At 42.8% G+C, this 19,550-nt stretch overlaps 1 protein-coding gene across 5 annotated transcripts in view; it reads left to right on the top strand.

Moving 5' to 3' along the window:
* Positions 1–19,550, top strand: part of KCNMB2 (potassium calcium-activated channel subfamily M regulatory beta subunit 2) — a 273,125-nt gene that overhangs the window by 99,938 nt on the left and 153,637 nt on the right. The window contains exon 1 of one of the 5 annotated variants that reach the window (XM_025179184.3): positions 1,160–1,435. The exons of the other annotated variants lie outside the window; for them this stretch is intronic. The gene's annotated coding sequence lies outside the window, so the exon portion shown is untranslated. Of the gene's footprint in view, positions 1–1,159; positions 1,436–19,550 lie in introns of those variants that run through there. 5 annotated transcript variants of the gene reach the window in all.

Genomic DNA, 19,550 nt, shown 5'->3' with positions numbered 1-19,550 from the left:
GCTCCCCTGCCGACATCAAAGGGAGTTGTCGACAACCCAGGTATGCCTCTGTATACCCCGTTGCCAGCTTTGTCCACATATTCATTCTGCTGATACCATTATTGGACCTAACCAAGTGAGTTATAAGATCAAGAACACATATTCCTGCGCATCCAGAAATATAATCTATGCTATCATGTGCCGAAAGTGTCCGTCTGCTATGTACATTGGACAAACATCTCAGACACTTCGCCAAAGGATTAATGCCCACAAAACAGATATCAGACAAGATCACAAAGAGAAAACAGTTTCTTGCCACTTTAACCAGAAAGGACACTCTCTAAATGACTTAGCCACCTGCATTCTGCTACAAAGACCTTTTACATCTGCACTTGAAAGGGAATCCTCTGAACTGTCATTCATGTTAAAATTCGACACTTGCCAACAAGGACTTAACAAGAATTTGAACTTTCTCACCCATTACCAAGACAGTTTCCCCAATTATCACCTGTAATACCATTAACTCACAAACATCCCACTCTCCCTACCTTTAATATCAGCAATTCACAGACACTTACCTTCCTTCCTCCCCCTTCCCACCCCCCCGCATCCCCCTTCTGTTCTGCAATGTGATTTGTCCTTTTCATATTTTTTCATTTTTTTTAATTGTAGCCTTTGGTATATATGGTTGTGACTACTTTCTTCCACTATTTGATCTGAGGAAGTGGGTCTGGCCCACGAAAGCTCATCATCTAATAAACCATCTTGTTAGTCTTTAAAGTGCTACATTGTCCTGCATTTTGCTTCAACTACCCCAGACTAACACGGCTACATTTCTATCACTATTCTACTTTAGGCTGACAGACTTGATTATATATTTGAAAGCAGAAATGTAGTGTCCCGTGTATGTTTCCAGTTTCATCGTGCATTGTGTTAGTTGTGTGTTGGAAACACCTCAGATGAGCAGAAGAACAATAGGACAATAATTACCATGGGGCAATTTACATATTCTTAGAGTAATTTTGCTGACAGCTCCAGAATTTCTTAGAAAACAAAACAGCAATGGGAGGAGGAGATACTACTACAGAATTCTGTCAGTGTGCAATAAAAAAAACCCTGTAAAACTGGGAAATGAAATACCGTATGCAGTTATGCAAATACTCGCCTCTTAGGCACATATTTTTAATCCTCTCGGCAGGCTGTTTAGTTTGCAGAGTCAAGTGCATTGACCCAGCACCATGTATATCCTAAGAGTATGCTGACCAATGAGCAATCTTTGTGCCTTTCATAGCAGGTTGCATTGTACCCTCTGCATACACACTGTCACACACATCCTCTCTCTGGCTGTTTCAATTTCCTGGAGGCTTTATCATATTTCCAAACTGTTTAGAATGAGCATCTGAAAGTGATGAAAGAGTAGGACAGTAGAAGCTCCAAACGAACTGACATATCAAAGGTAATGAATGTTTACTTGGCAGCTAACTCATATCCTGGAGGTAAACAGACCATCATTAGCTTGGCTGGGTAACTAAAAAGGTAAAGGGGGCAATTAGAGATCTTAGTGTTTCCTACCTCCTTCTATCTCTTTCTTGTTTGCTTTCTTGTGGGCTAGAGGAGGGATGTATTTAGAGTCACTTAACTCGACTATAGAATCTTCTTTCAGAGAGATTGTTACTTGCAATTAGGATGCTATGTATAACATTACAAATCCCAAGGTATGACATTTTCATGAATACGTATTCATGCTAACTAGTGAAAAATCTTCACTCTCAAGCTACTGGTGCCTTTCAGACCCTCAGATATGTATTTCCCAGGACAGATTTTTGTTCCCCCATTATGCAAGATTAGATCTGATATTTCTACAACTTACACAGTGATAGTTAGTCATTGCTGTTTATCTGAATAGTGTTCTTTTCCCTTTATAGTCCATCCTCTATTTTATGACATGAGAAAACAGTTACAAATTGTATCTGACAGTAGCTCACCAACTCCTGAGATGCAGATGCTTCCCGCTTTGTGTTATCTTTTCTGACACATCAGTATGAATAGGACAACCACATCGCTGGTGAAAGGAGCATTTCAATGTACATTAACCCTATCCGATTAGGGTGACATTGTCCAAATACCGCACAGGAAGGTAACTCCACATTCCCTTCCTTGTCTGTTCTCATGGATTAAAAATAATACCAGGGCACAAAGATTAATTATTTTTAAAAATGAGAAAAAATTGAAGAAAAAAAAACTTAGAAAAAATTAAAAATGCCAGAACCAACACCATGCAGGAAATTTAAAAGTCGGGCTAACATTTTCCTCATCACCAATGGTGGCAGAGTTATGGTAGATTGGAGAGCCTGTAACTGAGACCAGAGTGCTAGTGAGAGAGGCAGTGTAAAAACAAGTCCCTGCTCAGAAGGGTTCGTGGAAATATTGTTATCCTTATTCGAAAGATGTGGAATGGAAGCACAGAGAAATTAAGGTACAGGTTGAACCTCTCTAAACTGGCACTCTCTGGTCCTGTCGGAACATGGATGCTCCTGGACCAGAGAGCCCCAGCAACCAGGAGTCCAGCTGCAGGAGGCTGGTGACTGGGAGCCCTGCTGGAACTAGAAGCCCTGCTGGTCTGATGGCAACAGGGCCAGAAGCCTGGCTGGGAGCACTGCCAAATTGGCAAGCGCTGCCAGGACTTAGAGCCCTGCCAGGATGGTGGCAGTGGGGCTGGTGGCTGGCTGGGGCAACAGCAGTGGGGCTGGGAGCCCTACCAGTTTGGCGGCAGCCCTGCCAGGGTCGGGTTCCCTGCCGGGCTGGGGGCAGAGGAGCTGGCGTTGACTGGAGAACATGCACAGTGTGATTAGGTCTGAAAACTAATATCAGGAAGGCTCTGAAGGTGTTCTCAGCTGATAAAGTGGGTAGTTATATTCTCCGGACTCTCCTTCCATGCTATGTGCCTTGTGCCTGTACCACTGTCCCAACTCAGTGTGGAAAGTTGTAGTCTGTCAATTAATAGCAATGTGATATTTTTACCACATGGTTTGAGATTCACACAAGCTGGTGAATAGCAATGCAATTTATGTCACACCCTTGAAATAGTCCATTCAGAGGCACTGGACAGTACAGCCACTTCTGGCCTCACCTTGAGAGTGGGGTAGCAGTAAGTTATAATCTGCATTTCCCAGTAGCCTTAATAGCAGATACTACCTTGGGAATGTATCACAACAGGAGGTCATGCTGGGATGTGAAAGAGAGGTTGTGATCACTATACACCACAGTAACCTTGCCCATTGGCATAGGAGATTATCCGTTACCAGGGGAGTCTCATTTGGCCAGGAGTGAATCTGGACCCCATCTAGTAGTATTTATATGCCTACATATGTGCTCAGAAGTATGGACTAGCTGATAAAGAAGTACTGGATTGGGAATCAGGTAAATCAGGTTGTATTTCTTGCTCTGCTATTGCCCTGCTCTGTGACCTTCACCCAGTCACTATGTGCCTTTCTTCCCATCTGCAAAATGGGGATAATGATACTTACTTTCCTGTCCTAGTCCTGAAATAACAGGCTGGTTATTTCGAAATAACTCCTGCTTTCCAGAAGGAATAACGCTAATTCCGAAATAGTTATTTTGAAATAGCGGTAGTGTGGATGCTCTGCTGCCACTATTTCAAAATAACTACTCCCATAATAATTCAAACTAATTACTCCCCAATACTTCCTGGGGCTCTCACTCAAGGCAGCATGTTCACATTAACAGAGTTTGTCTCAGACTAATTTTGAGGCTTCTCTATAGTGTGGACAAGCTATTTTGAAAATATTTCAGGTGTTATGATTTTGAAATAAGTTATTTCAAAATAATTTCCTAGTGTAGACATGCCCTTTGAGATTTCTGAGTGAAGAGAATGATGGGAAAATTAAATATTATTTTATTCTCTACACCCACCCTAGTTCAAGGACTCTGTGCTCTGTAAACGCTGGTAACTGTCAATTGGGCTACTGCAGTGGTTCTCAATCAGGGATATGTGTACCTCTAGGGATAGTGAGATGTCTTCCAGTCAGTACACCAATTCATCTAGATATTTCCCTAGCTTTATAAAAGGCCACATGAAAAGCACTAGCAAAGTCAGTACACACTAACATTTCATACAGACAATGACTTGTTTATACTGCTCTATCTACGACACTATGAAATGAATTACAATATCTATATTCCAATTACTTTATTTTATAATTATGTGCTAACATGGAAAAGAAAACAATTTTTCAGTAGCAGTATGTTGTGACATTGTTATATTTTTGTAAGTCTTATTTTGTAAGCAAGTCGTTCTTAAGTGAGACAAAATTTGAGGCACACAAGACAAATCAGACTCCTGAAAGGGGCACATTGCTCTGTCAAGATGGAGAGCCACTCGGCCACTGCATCTTGGCAAAATATCACTAAAATCAACAACCTTTTATTTAAAAGGATAATGGCACAGACCCACTCCCCACAGGCAGTAACCTGACTGCTCATTCTTGCCATGCCATGCAGTACTTTAAAGGGAGGAATAAAATCTCTCATCCAGTCTTTCCCGCTTTCATTTCAGTGTTGGGCAACTTGGCAGCAGCTGCCTGTTGCCAGTGAAGCTTGACTGAGACTTCCACCCACTGCTGAGCTTGTCGGCACAGTGGCATTTGGGATTCAGTTCATGGTTCTTGTTCTGCCTGTTTGCTTTGAAGCCAAGGTGTAAGGTGATCAACGCAGTGTTCCAAACTCATCTGAGTGCATTCTCTCGTGCCCTGAACTGTATATTTTGTTCCTCGCGGTTGGGAGGAGGCTATTATTAGAATATATTTGCAGATATAATGAAGCATCAGGGTCGCATGAATACCGTCTCTTTTTTTCCTGCTAGCCAAGCAATGTTGGGTTTGTTTTTTCTTTTGGTGGTTGTCTTTGTTTTATGCTTAATGATCATTTAAACCAGTAGCTCAGAGGTCAATCGCTATGGGAACTAGCCAAGGGGGGAGGGAGTTTTCCTTCTGGAGCCCCATCCAACTAGTGATGCAAACATGACCAGGCACAGTAAGCTCTTCCTTAATTCCTCTGTTTAATTCTCTGTCCCAGTGGTGGCTCGTGTGGCTGTTCCACACCAGGAAACGCAAGTCAAGAAATGCAAGGAGGGTTGAGTAAGTCCCTCCCAAGGTGCTCTTGGCTTATGTGCTAATCAGTTATATTTGAGTCTGCCGTCATAATTACTCAGCAGCTCATGAGCTAGTGAGATAGATCGAGCTGCGGAGAGCAGTTCATCAGAGCCGCAAGTAATGCTCACAGCACTTGCACTGCAACATACTTCCAGGTTGTCAGTCGGAGAGAAACCTTGGTATTGCTAGAATCAGACCGTTGCCAGCTGCCTGCCAGCATGGAATTGTTCCTAGCTTTGTCCAGTCTGGTGGTAAATGACTGACAGCAGGGCACCCACCATTAGTCTTGGAAGAGTCTAACAGATGTCACTGTCAGGGGCCATGTCAGGTATTCAGATGGAATTATCCTTCCCTTCATTTCATTCCATTCTTCCTCATTATGTCCCTTCCCCCAGACTATTCTAAGCAGTTGCTCTCGCTTTTTGGCATTTGCTCTCTTCAGATATTTGATGGCAGTTATCCCATCCTGCACAGCAGACAGTTGAAGCTGAATGAGTTTCGTTTTTTTATCTTTTGTTACCACTTTGGCCTCACAAGCTGTCAGCCATCTTTGTTGCTCTTCCTTGAATCCCCCCTCCACTTTGTCCAGATCCGCTGGTACAAATGTACGTAGCCTCTACAGTGTTATCAATTCCCTGTCCTGTGAAAGGACTTCTATACATATGCAGCCCTGAATTCTGTTCTCAGAGCAGAGGTGAAAGAAAGCAGGTGAGCCAAGCTCCAGCAAGAGCTGGCTGAGCTGCAGCAAAAGCCAGCAGGGAGCTATTTAAGGATCTGGCAGAGACCCAGCTTGCAATAGGACAGCACCTCTATGAAATTTTATGTTACTTTCACTGCTGACTCAGAGTCAAGACCCAGAGCTATGGAACAGATCATAACCTTTAAAAGAGCCTGCAGCAAGTGCTGTACATGGAGGCAGAAGATTGGGGATAGAATGTGACTGGACGCACCACACTCCTCCAAAACTTAGGAGGAAATTGTTTGGAAGGAGATCTGAAGAAATCAGTCATGACTCAGAACTTGTGAAAGCTGTAAGCAGGGAAGCCAACAGCTTCCGTGAGCCACTGGGCAAGGTGTGGGGGAAGCCCAGCTCCACACTCCTGAAAGGGGTGGAGCTTTGGGCAGAAGAGGCCGGGCCAGGGACAGCCCAGCGTGCAGCACAACCCTTTCCCCAAGCCCTATTGAGGTTTACTACTCACATATTTGAAATTAGCTGCATGCCAGAATATATCTCTGGATTGGAACCCCACTGAGCAGTGTGGTGTTGGCAGGATGGGTTAATTGCCCTGACTAGATGCCTAGGTTTTAAGGCAGAATTGTACTTGGGCAGATAGCCTGTCCTGTCACCTGAGCAACTCCAGTACTGTGTTATTTTTAGCATGTTAGCTCAGTCAGAGCTAGCATAGGTACATCTACCTGCGTTGGATATGACACTTCCAGCTCCAGTGTAGATATACCCGTAGGTCATCTAGTCCATCTCCCTGTGAGTACAGAATTAATACCAATAATATATTTTCACTTGATTCATGCAACTCATAGCAGACCCGGGTCCCACTAGAAGAAAGTCTGCAGCACAATTAAGAGCTGTGTAATTATCCTTCTTCCAATTCTTCTTTGATCTCATCTTGCTGGCAGAAATGTAGTTGTTAGCCTCACTTTTTCAGAGTATTAATTTCTCCACTGACTTTAAGAAAGTTATTGCTCGGTTTTGCCTTTGGCTTTGGGCTTGATTTAAAAACATCATCTTGGGGAACTTTATTGTCTTCCTTGGCAATACTTTACAGATATTGCCCTCCCAACCAGGCCCTGGATATATTGATATTTTAACTAGCTCCTGGTTGGCAGGACAATAGCTGTGAAATATTGCCAGTGAAATAAGACTGTATTAAAGTAACTGATAAATGATGGCCTTAATGTTTAACTAGTTTTCTTTAGATGGGGCCATAGAATGTGTACTGGTCATAGGCAACCACTTGTGCTAGATGGAGTGAGATTGAAAGTATTCCTAAGCACATTAAATAAATCCTATGGAGAGTAGCTGAGTAACAGTTTCCCTCGGAACTGAGGTTTTTCACGTGCTCCCTGGAATTATCTAGTTTGCCAGAAGTGAATGAGTGCTTGTGAGAGTCTGAAATTACTGATAATACACTCTGGAGTCATTTAAGGTTCATCATGTAAATCTTTGAGTACTTTTAAAATGCATATTACTTTCTTGATAAACTGTGATGGCTCCTTTGGAGCCATTAATACGAATCAGGGTGCATACTATGAGTAGTAACTACTTTTCTTAAAGCTTTCTATCACACATGCAGAGTAAATCGGCTTTTAAAACATAGAAATGCTTTAGCTTTAATTTTCTCTTCCAAGCACTCTCAGTGATCAGATTACCTTTGTATATTAATCATGTGCCAAATTTCATTTTCTTAAATAAAAAAGGGAGTTAAGTTATGCAACCGGGAAGAGGGGGGAAAGTCAGCAGTTAATACGCATGGGGGTTTTTCTGCCTTAACTTATACAAGTTTAAAATTCCCAAGCTGATTTTATTAAAACGTATTTGTAATATCAAAAAATGCTGCATGTGAGCAGAGACGTGGTAGGCATACGATGAGTTGAGACTATTGCATATTATGCAAAACATGCTCATCTCATCTTTCCTTCCTTCCTTCCCACATTTGCCTCTTACTTCCTGTTCTTGCATAGTGTCTTTCTCCTAGATTAAAAGTCTCAGAAGGATAGCTGTGTTAGTCTGTAACTAAAAAACTTTAAACAATGAATGGTTCTGTAGCACCTTAGAGACTAACAAAAAATATAGATAGTATCATGAGCTTTCATGGGCACAACCCACTTCTTCAGATGAACAGAGCAAGGGGATCCAGAGGGACAAATAAATACCAGAAAAAGAGGGAAGGGAGGGAGGGAAAGAAAAAAAAATTGCCAGTTAAAATGGTTATGTTAAATGAGGCTAATAGAGTGGGCTGTAGCACAGACATTTTAATTGACAAGGATTTTTTTTTCTACAGTATCATTTGTTGTGTTTTTAAGTTTTTCTCCTAGGCTGTGTCCAGACTCAGAGTTTTTTTCGAAAAAAGTAGCCTTTTTTCGACAAAAACTTCACCTGCGTCTAGACTACAGACGCGTTCTTTCGAAATTAAATTGAAAGAATGCGGCTTTTCTTTCGACGGCGGTAAACCTCATTTCACGAGGAAGAACGCCTTTTTTCGAAAGTGCTCTTTCGAAAAAAGGCATTCTTGAATGCCAACAGGGCTTTTTAGAAAGAGAGCATCCAGACTCACTCGCTGCTTTCTTTCGAAAAAGCGGCTTGCTTTTTCAAAAGTTCCGCTTGCAGTCTAGACGCTCTTTTGAAAGAGGCTTGCAGTCTAGATATAGCCCTAGAGTGTGAGCTCTCTGGGGCTACGTCTACACTAGGGAGCTATTTCAGGATACTGGAAGTATCCCAAAAAGCTATTCTGCATCTTTTGAGCAAGCCAATTATTTTGAAATATAATGGGCTCGCTATTCTGACATCCCTGTAAACCTCGTTCCATGAGGATTAACGTACGTTTCAGAATAGCGCTCTATTTCAAAATTAACTCAAAGTAAGCTATGCAATTTGTGCACCTCAAATTACGTAGTTTATTTTGAGATGAGGGTGCAATGTAGATGCGCCCTAGGACAGAGACTGTCTTTTAAAATCTTGTTTGTACAGTGACTTGCACAATAGGGCACTGATGCAATCATCATATTATGTAAAGGTTCTAGCCTAAAACACATTTTTCATAGCTGAGGTTTAAAAAAAAACCCAGAGAGTAATAGTCTCAATAACTTCAAATGCCTGCAGCTCTGACACATGTATTCTGATTGGACTACACTTAGCCCATGCATTGGTGAATCCCATGTTTAAAATTAACAAAAAAGACTGCTTGGGTTATTAGCATACAGTACTTTATCAAATAAGGCAGACTGACAATAAGGCAAGAAACTATAGGGGAAGTGGTGTAGACGCCACCTTATCTTTAATACAGATGTATGCTTTGAAACAAGAGGTTCAAAAAAGAGCTAGATAGACACATGGAGGTTAGGTCCATCAAAAGCTGTTAGCCAGGATGAGTGTCCCTAGCCTCTGTTTGTCTGGAAATGGATGACAGGAGAGGGATCATGTGATGATTCCCTGTTGTGTTCCCTCCCTCTGGGGCATCTGATATCAGCCACTGTCGGCAGACAGGACACTGGGCTAGATGGACCTTTGGTCTGACCTGGTATGGCCGTTCTTATGTTTTTATCTTAAACAGCCTTTGGACTAGATCAGATTTTTACTCCAGTTTTATTCAGATAAAATAACACCTGCAGTCAAGGAAACTATGTTCACAATGAAATAGTGCCTCAGGCTTTGATCCATTGAGCTTTCAACTAGAAGGATCTCCAAGCACCTCAGAAACTGATTTACAAACTGTGTGCTACCAGGCCTGCCGACAGGGGAGGGGAGGGCAAAGGGGGCAGTTGCCCAGGGGCCCGCTGATTCAAAAGGATTCATGGATCTCAGCTGCTGCCCCTGGTACTGTGGCAGAAGTGGCATCTGGAGCCTTGGGCCCTTTAAATCACCATCAGCGCGCCACACAGCACGCTCCAGGAAGCTCTAAGGGCTGGCTTTCCCTATTCCCACCCTTTCTGCCCAAGGACTCACCCCTTCCAGGAGCATGGAGCTGCCTCCCCATCTCCCAACCTTGTCCAAAGGCCTGGCAAGGTTATCAGCCCCTCGTATGCTACAGAGATAGGAATCAGTTCTGCCATCACCAAAATGCAGTCCCCTCTAGCATGGAAGGCCGCAGCTGTTCAAAATGGCCACCCTTAGAACAGTCCGTGGAGAATTCCACTGATTCTACAGGCAAACTCTTAGGATGCAGAATGGATTTATTTACCCAATTGAGACCATCTTTATTGTTGCCCAAATGTTGTAAGATTTTCAATCACCACAACTCAGCAGGGATTGTATTTTTATATCACCTCCAAAAAAATAATGCTCTGAACATCCATCTTAGTGGTATCTCAAAAACTTTTGGGGTGATTTGTAAATATGCTGAAGATTGAAATGGCTGCGAAGTGGTGCCAAAGGAAAGGAGGGAAAACAAATAGCTTTGGGAGTTGGGGTGTCCATTAGATTTGGAGAGCTGTTTGGAAAAGCATAAGCAGCATCTGTCTCTACCTAGCACCGTCAGTGTTTCACTATCTAAAGATAAAGTAACTAAACAACGTTTGTAATACCATGAGTGTGAGAGAACCACCCTAATCTCAGTACTGATTTCCAATCATCAGTTACATTTTCTCCCATGTTTATATTAACTTAGTACCTTCCATGTAATTGTGGATACCCTATTGACAAAAAGCTGTTTGATTTCAGTACCTTTTTGCTTATTGCTTCTCTTTGTTGAAAGATTGCAACAGGCAGCAAAATAATACCACAAGCAATAGGTTTTGTTTGTGTATCATATGCATGTGGCTACATGCATAGAGTTTTTTATTTGTTGGTGATGTGTCTCTCTGCCAATACTTTTTGCATCAGACACATATATTTTCTTGACAGACTAAGAAAGAGGGAGGATTCATGCGGAGCCATTGTTTTTCAAAACAACATCACTAGCAAACAGCAAACTCCCCCTACCAGAGCCACTTTCCGTCACTTGTGTTTCTGTACACAGAAAATTGACTCTCCATTGCACAATTAAGAACTTTAAAAGGGCTTGTGGTTTTTACACTCTGGCAAGACCTGTTGAAAGCAACATCATCATAATTGAAATGCACTAAAACCTTTTCCAGTGGCTCTTTTGTCCCCTATGATCTATGATGAAATTTCTAAAGGAGTTTTCCTCCCCTAAGGCTCTTACCATTTTTTAAAAGAGAGTTAATACAAACTTCTGCATTCTCACACCCCTTTCATTAGAGAAGTTTGTTTGTACTATGGCAACCATGCATCAAAGGTAAGATCTTTTTTACTTTGTTTTTTCCTTTCTGCTAAACAAGATATTTAAATATTTGTGTCAAAGATGCTTGTAAAGACCAGTTTCTGTATACATCAGTCTGAAATGCTTCTTTATGTGTGAGATGCACTAGACATAGAAAAAGACACATTGTACAGTTAGATTAGTTCTGCTTGTCTCCCAGGTGCTGGAAGGATGGACTGAGCTCTTCCAGGCGTTGGGACATCAAAAACAAAGGCAGCCAGAATCATGTGGTACTTTGCTTATATGAAAAGCACTTGGTACTACTGTGTTTCCCAATGTTGCAACAATCTTATGAAACTAGCAATGGTTTTATTTTAAAAAAATAAGACTATTGGGCAGTTCAGTGAAAGTGATAGTTTAGATGATAATGTAAGATAAGGTATAGGTAATTAGTTCACACAAATGTTGGTACACTCTGTTGTACTTTACCACTTTCTATATAAGTCTCAGAGGGGTCACTGTATTCGTCAGTATCTGCAAAAATAATGAGGAATCCTGTGGCACCTTAAAGACTAACGTGCAAAGCATCAGATTCAGCCATATGAACTAGCCAAATAAATCTTTCCTTTTGTTTTTACTTTCTGTACTGTAATAGAGGCTCTATTCAATCGCATACAGTATTCAGCATTTAATGGAATAGTAATTTTTAAAAAAAATAATCAATGGGAGCTGTCTGATGTTCTGCTACGCCAAGCTTACCAGGTGTTTGGGGGTACGGTGCTCTGGCTGATCCCACTTCCAGTGCCCACCAACCTTTGGCTTCTCACCTGTGCTAGATGTGAAATGCACATGGGGTCATATGAGACAGACATTCACAAGCAAACTGAGATTAGCATGTGTACGAGTGTCAGGGAGAGTGTTTAAAGCTAAACATAAGGGCTGTGTCTAGACTGGCAAGTTTTTCCGGAAAATCAGCCGCTTTTCTGGAAAAACTTGCCAGCTGTCTACACTGGCCGCTTGAATTTCCGGAAAAGCACTGACGATCTCATGTAAAATCATCAGTGCTTTTCCAGAAATACTATGCTGCTCCCGTTCGGGCAAAAGTCTTTTTCCGAAAGACTTTTGCGCAAAAGGGCCAGTGTAGAGAGCACAGTACTGTTTTCCGCAAAAAAAGCCCCGATCGCGAAAATGGCGATCGGGGCTTTTTTGCGGAAAGCCGCGTCTAGATTGGCCACTGACGCTTTTCCGCAAAAAGTGCTTTTGCGGAAAAGCATCCTGCCAATCTAGACGTGCTTTTCCGAAAATGCTTTTAACGGAAAACTTTTCTGTTAAAAGCATTTCCGGAAAATCATGCCAGTGTAGACGTAGCCCAGGTATGTTTATACCTTCCATGTACACATTGCCTTGTTCCTCATTTCTATTAGGCAGACTTTTTCTCAGATACTTCAGCTTCAACTAAGGGCCATATCCACCCCAGAACAACATAGTCCCCACCGATGCATATTGTCCCCCAGACTCCTGAGAGGATGGTTCCATACTAAACAACATTATGGTGTTTTTGTACTGGGTGTTTGTGAGAATCATACAGCGTTGCTTTAATAGCAGTGCAGCTCCACCGGCACTAGCAACCCTAAGAATGCTAGATCATTGGTCCGGCCATATCTGAGCAGGTCTGGGTAGTAAGGCAATCCCAACACCTGAGCCCTGTCTACACGAGCACATCTGCTATTCCCATAACTGATGGAGCTGCATCCAAGCAAGAATACGAATGGGAGATTTACCCCAAACTGTCTGAGATGTTCACATCCTGCCTGCACAAAGATTTATTTCAGATGACAATGCTGGTCATACCTATGCCCTAGGCCGCTCAGCTAGGGTGCAGAATGAGCTACAATCTCCTGGTCTTGATTTCTTTACATGTTTGTAATGTGGCTTTTGTAGCCTTGTAAGGCGTGGGCACACATGTGCCGCCACTAAAATAGGCTGTGACTGTGTTTGGAAACAGGCAGGGGAAGGCTGCAAACAAGCACAGGTGGAGTGCAGAAGAAAGAGCGAAGCTGATTCCAGCAAGATAGCCCTATGAGGAAGGGACATGCACTTCCAGCATCCCCGGGAAAGCATTTTGGTTCCCCTCTCTGCTGAGTATGTTCTCAGTGACTTTCATTTCTAGTTGTTGTTGAGACAGAGAGAGAATGAATTTCACCAGCAATATGGGCACAGGAAAAGTCAATAGTAACCTGAGGCTCAATCTATAGAGACATATTGTGCCGGAAATTGAATTGTCTTCCATCAGAGCAGCTGCTAGCCATCAAGTATGCTCAAGTTAACCCTTGAGTACTGGTTGGCTGGAATTTCTCACCCCACGCTTGCATCCTGCCTGATGCTAATGCATTTTGCATTAGGACTTAGCAGCAGAAAAAATCCTACCTTTGGGGCCAAGAGGTGTCTGTCAGTCAAGTGGATGCAGAGTTCCTCTAGCTGAACATGTTGTGGTGACCACAAGATCCCTAAGTGGGATCATGGAGTCAGTACCAACCATCTTTCCCCAGGTACTAGCAATGCTCCCATGGCATCTGATGGTTAATGTGTTCCCCAGCAGCCTGGAACTTGATTTTCTTGGGCTTAATTATTCTCTCTGTTTCCAGAAATACATATAACAAATAGGGCTATTTGACACTGCTAACGATGATCTCTCTTCAAAGAGGAAAAGAACTCAGCACTAGATATTGTGCAAAAGTTATCACTTCTCTCTGAAATCTTTCCAGCTTGCATAGCCCTCTCTGAAAACCAACTCCACTTGCGGAATTTATTTCACCCTCTCTCTGTGACCCACTATCAATCAATTAACTAAATAAGGGGATTTCTCCTGAAGCCAAAATCGAACGATAAACTCTTACTGGTTATTTTTAAAAAATAAAGGAAACCCTACCCCTAACCCATTCCTTCCTTATAGCAGGCAGTTCAGGCCCATTGCTCTGTCTCAGACAGAGAACATTCACAATACCAGCACAGAGTCCATATTCATAACTCCACATACAGACATCACACGAGTACATGAGTAGCGTATATAGAATCAGTAGAACATAAGCTTTCATTTGACACCTCACATGGTCCCCTTTGTACAGACTTTGGGGCAAACACTCCCCACCCCTTAAAATCTGGCTGCTCCCCTTAAAATTCAATAAGGTGACAAAAGCTCATTAGGAATAATATTTAGCAGGCTTGGAAGAGACTCTTTCTGCTTACTTACCTTGCAACAGCCACTGTGAAAGAGAAAAGTGTACAGTGTTCTTCCAAAGAGAGGGACTGACCTTGATCTCAGACACATGCATACACAACTGCATAGGTTGCAAAATAAGCTGCCACATATATGGAGGAGTGGAGTCGGCACAATGGATAGGGAGTTTTTCATTCAAGTGCTGGTTCAAATCAAGGTGGGGCTTGCTTTTCAAACACGTTGTTATTCTTAACATTCAAGAGGTATGGGGAAACATGGCTTTCATCTGATAATTAGAATACTGCTGCTAAGTTTAGATTCTGTCAGTCCTCCTCCTGCTGCAGCACTCCTGGGTAGAAGAATCTGCAGGTGGGGGTGGGAGGTTGTGAGGACCTCTGTCTTCTACTGATTGAAATCATCACTGTGGATGCCCATGCAGTATCAAAATGCAGCAAAATGAGTAAATAAGTTTGGTTCTGAGAGGACAAGTGCCCCCCTCGCATAGATTCCAAGGCTAGAAGGGACCATTGTGCTCCTCCAGTCTGTACAACAGAGGCCAGAAAATGCCCCCAGAATAATTCCTAGAGCAGGTCCTTTAGACAAACATCCGATCTAGCTTTATAAATTGCCACAACTTTTGGTAAACTGTTCCAATGGTTAATTACACTCCCTGTTAAAAAATGTAAGAATTCTTCAATTTCCAGTCATTGGGTCAGGTTGGAACTTTCGTTTAGATGGAAGAGCCATTATTAAATATCTGTTCCCGTGTAAATATATATAGACTATACTCAAGTCACCCCTTAGCCTTCTCTCTGTTAGACTAAAGGGACTCAAACGATTAGTTTATCACGATAAGCCATGTTTTCTAACCCTTGTATCATTCTTGAGGCTATTCTCTGAAAATTCTCCTGTCCTTCCTGCATTGTGGAGACAAGAACTGGAAACAGTATCCCTGCAGAGGCCACACCAGTGTTAAATAAATTGGTAAAATAATCTCTTTGCTCCATTGCCAGATTTCCCTGTTTATGCGTCCAAGAATTGCATTCAGCCACAGCACTGCACTGTCGTGTGCAGCTGATTATCACCAGAAGCCCATTTCTTTTCAGTCACTGCTTCCTAGGATAGAGTCCCCATTGGGGAAGTATAGCCGACATTCTTTGTTCCTAGAAGTATATATTTATGATTAGCTGTATTAAAACCACATATTATTTGCTTACACCCAGTTTTCCAAGCAATGCAGATCACAAACTCAGCAACCAGTCCTCTTCGTTATTCATCACTGTCCCAACTGTTGTATCACCACCAAACTTTATCAGTGATTAGTTTGTTTTCCTGGTTATTGATAAAAATATTAAATATTGTGTGGCCAAGAACTGATCCTTGCAGAATCCTGCCTGGAAATAAACCCACTTGATATGATTCCCCATTTAGAGTTACATTCTGGGATCTATCAGTTAAGCCAGTTTTTAATCCATTTAATGTCTGCCATGTTAATTGTATATTATTTTAATTGAAATGCCATTTGGGTACCAAATGCCTTACAGAAGTCTAAGTATGTTATATCAATGTGGTTACTTTTGGTGACATCTTGCTCATGACAGTCAAAACTGTGAGCCATTGTGTAGACGCTCTGCCTCAGCAAGAGTGAGCTTTGCTATGGCTAAGCCATGTGTCTGTACCCTGACACAAGAGCTTGTCTGCCTTGCCAACAAACACCTCTTGCCTTGCAGATTAACAACCAGAGAATCCCAGTTTCCAAGTTCCCCAGAGATGTCTCTCTGATGTATCCAATCCCTCTCACTGGACAACTCACTAAAGTGATCAAGTTCACTGCTGCCAGAGAGTCAGAGCACTCACCCGTCTGCTAGCTTGTCTCGGGACTTCTCCAACCTGTTTAATACACAGCACCAAAAAGACAGTTTGTAATCAAACAGGAGAATGTTTGCTAACAAAGAACAGATATTTAAGTTGATAATAAATGAATAGAAGACACAAATAAGGTTAAAGTGAAACAAACCAAAACATGCTTTTAGTGATTAAAACGTAACTTCAGCAAGTTACGCTCTTTGTCTATGCACGTTTATAATCTAGAGTCAATTCTAGTTAATCTTGGTTTTCAGACCACCAGGATCTACTTTTCTTAATAGCTAACCCTAACCCCCCTTTGTGACCTAAGTAATGCATGACAAAATGTTTTGTCTTTCTGCTACTATTTCCCTAGAGTCTAGGGAGGTGCATATCACATCATAAAGTGCCTTTAAATGAAAAAAACCACCTCTGAATACGTTAGCGATGCAACAAACCATTCCTAGCGTTCCTTAACCAAACTGACCACATCCTTCTAACAATAATTAATAATATAGGCCATCCCTCTTGATACAGACATCACCAAGGGCAGGCAGTCGAAGAACAGGTGAAATAAATAAAAGACTTTGATTGTCCAGAAAATTTGTCACCTTTCCTAAGTGCAAAATGTATTTGGACTGACAGCAAAAATAATGAGCAAACTTGGTAAAGCGTATTAACCTCAGACAACCACATACACGCACACAAAATAAATTGTTTAGCAAACACCTTGAAGACATACTTGCTCTTGGATAACTTGGTCTTCATGACAAAATTAAATGTTTTTGAGATCTCTTTTCTAAATGATGCATTTTTCCAGCAGCAATTTAAGAACCCAAAGGAATTATATTTAAAAGAAGCCAGCAACTTAAATGTGCATGAGTAAGAATGCAGCATTCCTATTGGGAGGCATTTCCTTCATTTCTTCCAGGGAGCAGACATGGATAGTGGCCATTTAGAGTCTAGAATGTTTCTATCCCTTCAGTACAGATGCGCCAAAAAACCCTCTTTGAGTTCTTCATTTCTTTGTTGATATGTGGTATATTGGTCCCTAGAAAGTGATATCCAGATAACTGGCTCCTTCCATTGCTTCTGGACACGGTGGATTTGATTCATCCCTACTTGCACGGGAGGATATAACTGGCACACATACATTCTGTGCCAGTGAGGGCCACTGCATCTGGAGCAGGACGTTCACCTCTGAGGGACAACCGCCGCATTTAAGGGCTCCTACAGGAGAGACCAGCTTTAAATTGTGACTGGGGCTTTTTTTTTTTCGTGTTTAACCATCAGGGACTGTCTGATACATGCATGTTGAATCAGTTTGCTTCTCATACACCATGGCCATGTCCCAAGTGTGGCCCTTAATACCCACTTTGGGGGCTGTGATGCCTGTGTCTGAGCCTTTTGCCTCTGAAAAAGCCTCGTCCTAGTTAGACAGCCCATCATAAGGGTCTGCATTCTGGGTTCTGCCGGTGAAATCTGGAAGATTTCTGGGATCAAGCCTTTAATCTGTACCATGAATGTATAATCTTTTACCCCACTGATTGGGGTTACACTTAATTTCCACTCTTGTCCATGAAATGCTTTCTGTACTAGAAATCTAGGGTAATTAACTGACTCTTCTCTGACTCCAGAATTGTACTCTATGTGCATCAAAAAGATCTGGATGTCTCTTAGGCTATGTCTAGACTGCAAGCCTCTTTCGAAAGAGAGCGTCTAGACTGCACGCGGAACTTTCGAAAGAGCAAGCCGCTTTTTCGAAAGAAAGCACCCAGTGAGTCTGGATGCTCTCTTTCGAAGAAGCCCTATTTACATTCAAGAACGCCTTCTTTCGAAAGAGCACTTTCGAAAGAAGGTGTTCTTCCTCGTGAAATGAGGTTTACCACCGTCGAAAGAAAAGCCGCGTTCTTTCGATTTAATTTCGAAAGAACGCGGCTGCAGTCTAGACGCAGGGGAAGTTTTTTCGAAAAAAGGCTACTTTTTTCGAAAAAACCCCTGAGTCTGGACACAGCCTTAGAGTCTGTATGCACAGAAAAACTGGTCTGTGACAGCCACTTACATTTTTGGATGTGTGTATGTTGGGAGTGGGAGGTCAGGGGACCCATACTCAGAAGATGGGCCCCAAATGCAACTTGAGAAGAAAACACACTGTTTTCCCTTAGGTGTTGCTAATACCCTTTCGGTTATGGGAAAGAGTTTAAACAATTTTTTTTACTAACGTTCACATTTGGGAATCTTACAATGATTTACATTTCCAGCCTCTGTACCAAGTTGATGGAAAGTACTTTCCAGTGTGGAAAATCTCTGTGTAAATGAAACCCACACACCTACTAGTCCCATGCAGTGGCACTTTCAGAGAGAAAGAATGAGGGTATGTCTACACTAGCCCCCTAGTTCAAACTAGGGAGGCTAATGAGGGTGACCGAAATTGCAAATGAAGTGCGGGATTTAAATATCCTGCGCTTCATTAGCATGTTCCCGGCCGGTGGACATTTTGGAAATTGACTAGCCCGGAAGAACTGCCCGCATCTACACACGGCAGAGAAGGGCGATTCCACAATAAACCCGTTACTATGAATTACCAGTTAAACCTCATGATATTTAAATCCCGTGCTTCATTTGCAATTTCGGTCGCCCTCATTAGCCTCCCTAGTTCGAACGAGGGGGCTAGTGTAGACATACCCTGTGAGTCCTCTACAGCAGGGGTGGGCACAATTTGGTCTGCCAAGCCATCTGAGCCAGCCCACAGCCTGCCTTGCCATGCCCCTGCCCCCAGGCCAATTGAGATCTGAGGGTAGGGGAGCTCCTGAAGTCTCCACTCCAGCACCAGAGGGAACCACCAACTGTTCAAAACAACTGACGATTCTCTCTAGATGTCGCATGCCCTGGTTGGGCGGGAGCAGGGGCCTTTACGTGCTTCCCTGCCCTTACGTTTGAATTGGCCTGGGGAGTGCGCATGAAATCTCCTCCACCCACTGGGGAGCATGGCACCAGAGCAAAACACCAGCTGTTTAAAACAGTTGGCAGTTCCCTCTGCATGCCATGCACCCCTGGCAGGGCTGGGGAGGGAGCAAAAGACCTCGCATGCTCCCCCACTCTCCAGGAGAGCATGCAAAGTCTCCCATCTACACAGGTCATGCCCCTTCCACCTGAGGCTCTGTCCCTTCCACCTAAGGCCCTACCTTTTCTGGGGCTGGCCTGTGACCACTACTAACATTTATGAAGTGGCCCCTACAGAAATTATTGCCCACCCCTGCTCTATAGTCTTAGCTGAGCACCAGCTGGCTTTTAGCTCAAACTGTAGAGCAGTGGTCCCCAACCTTTACAGCCTGCCGGGCACCAAGGGGCGTGGCCGTTCGCCTGCGGGGCGCCAGGGGGTGGGTGGCCCCCCCCATAGCC

The sequence above is a fragment of the Pelodiscus sinensis genome, chromosome 10 (genome assembly GCF_052426305.1).
Source record: "Pelodiscus sinensis isolate ZL-2025 chromosome 10, ASM5242630v1, whole genome shotgun sequence".
Taxonomy (NCBI): Eukaryota; Metazoa; Chordata; order Testudines; family Trionychidae; genus Pelodiscus; species Pelodiscus sinensis.
Note: the sequence above shows the minus strand (reverse complement) of the source record. Positions and strands in the feature narration are given on the sequence as shown.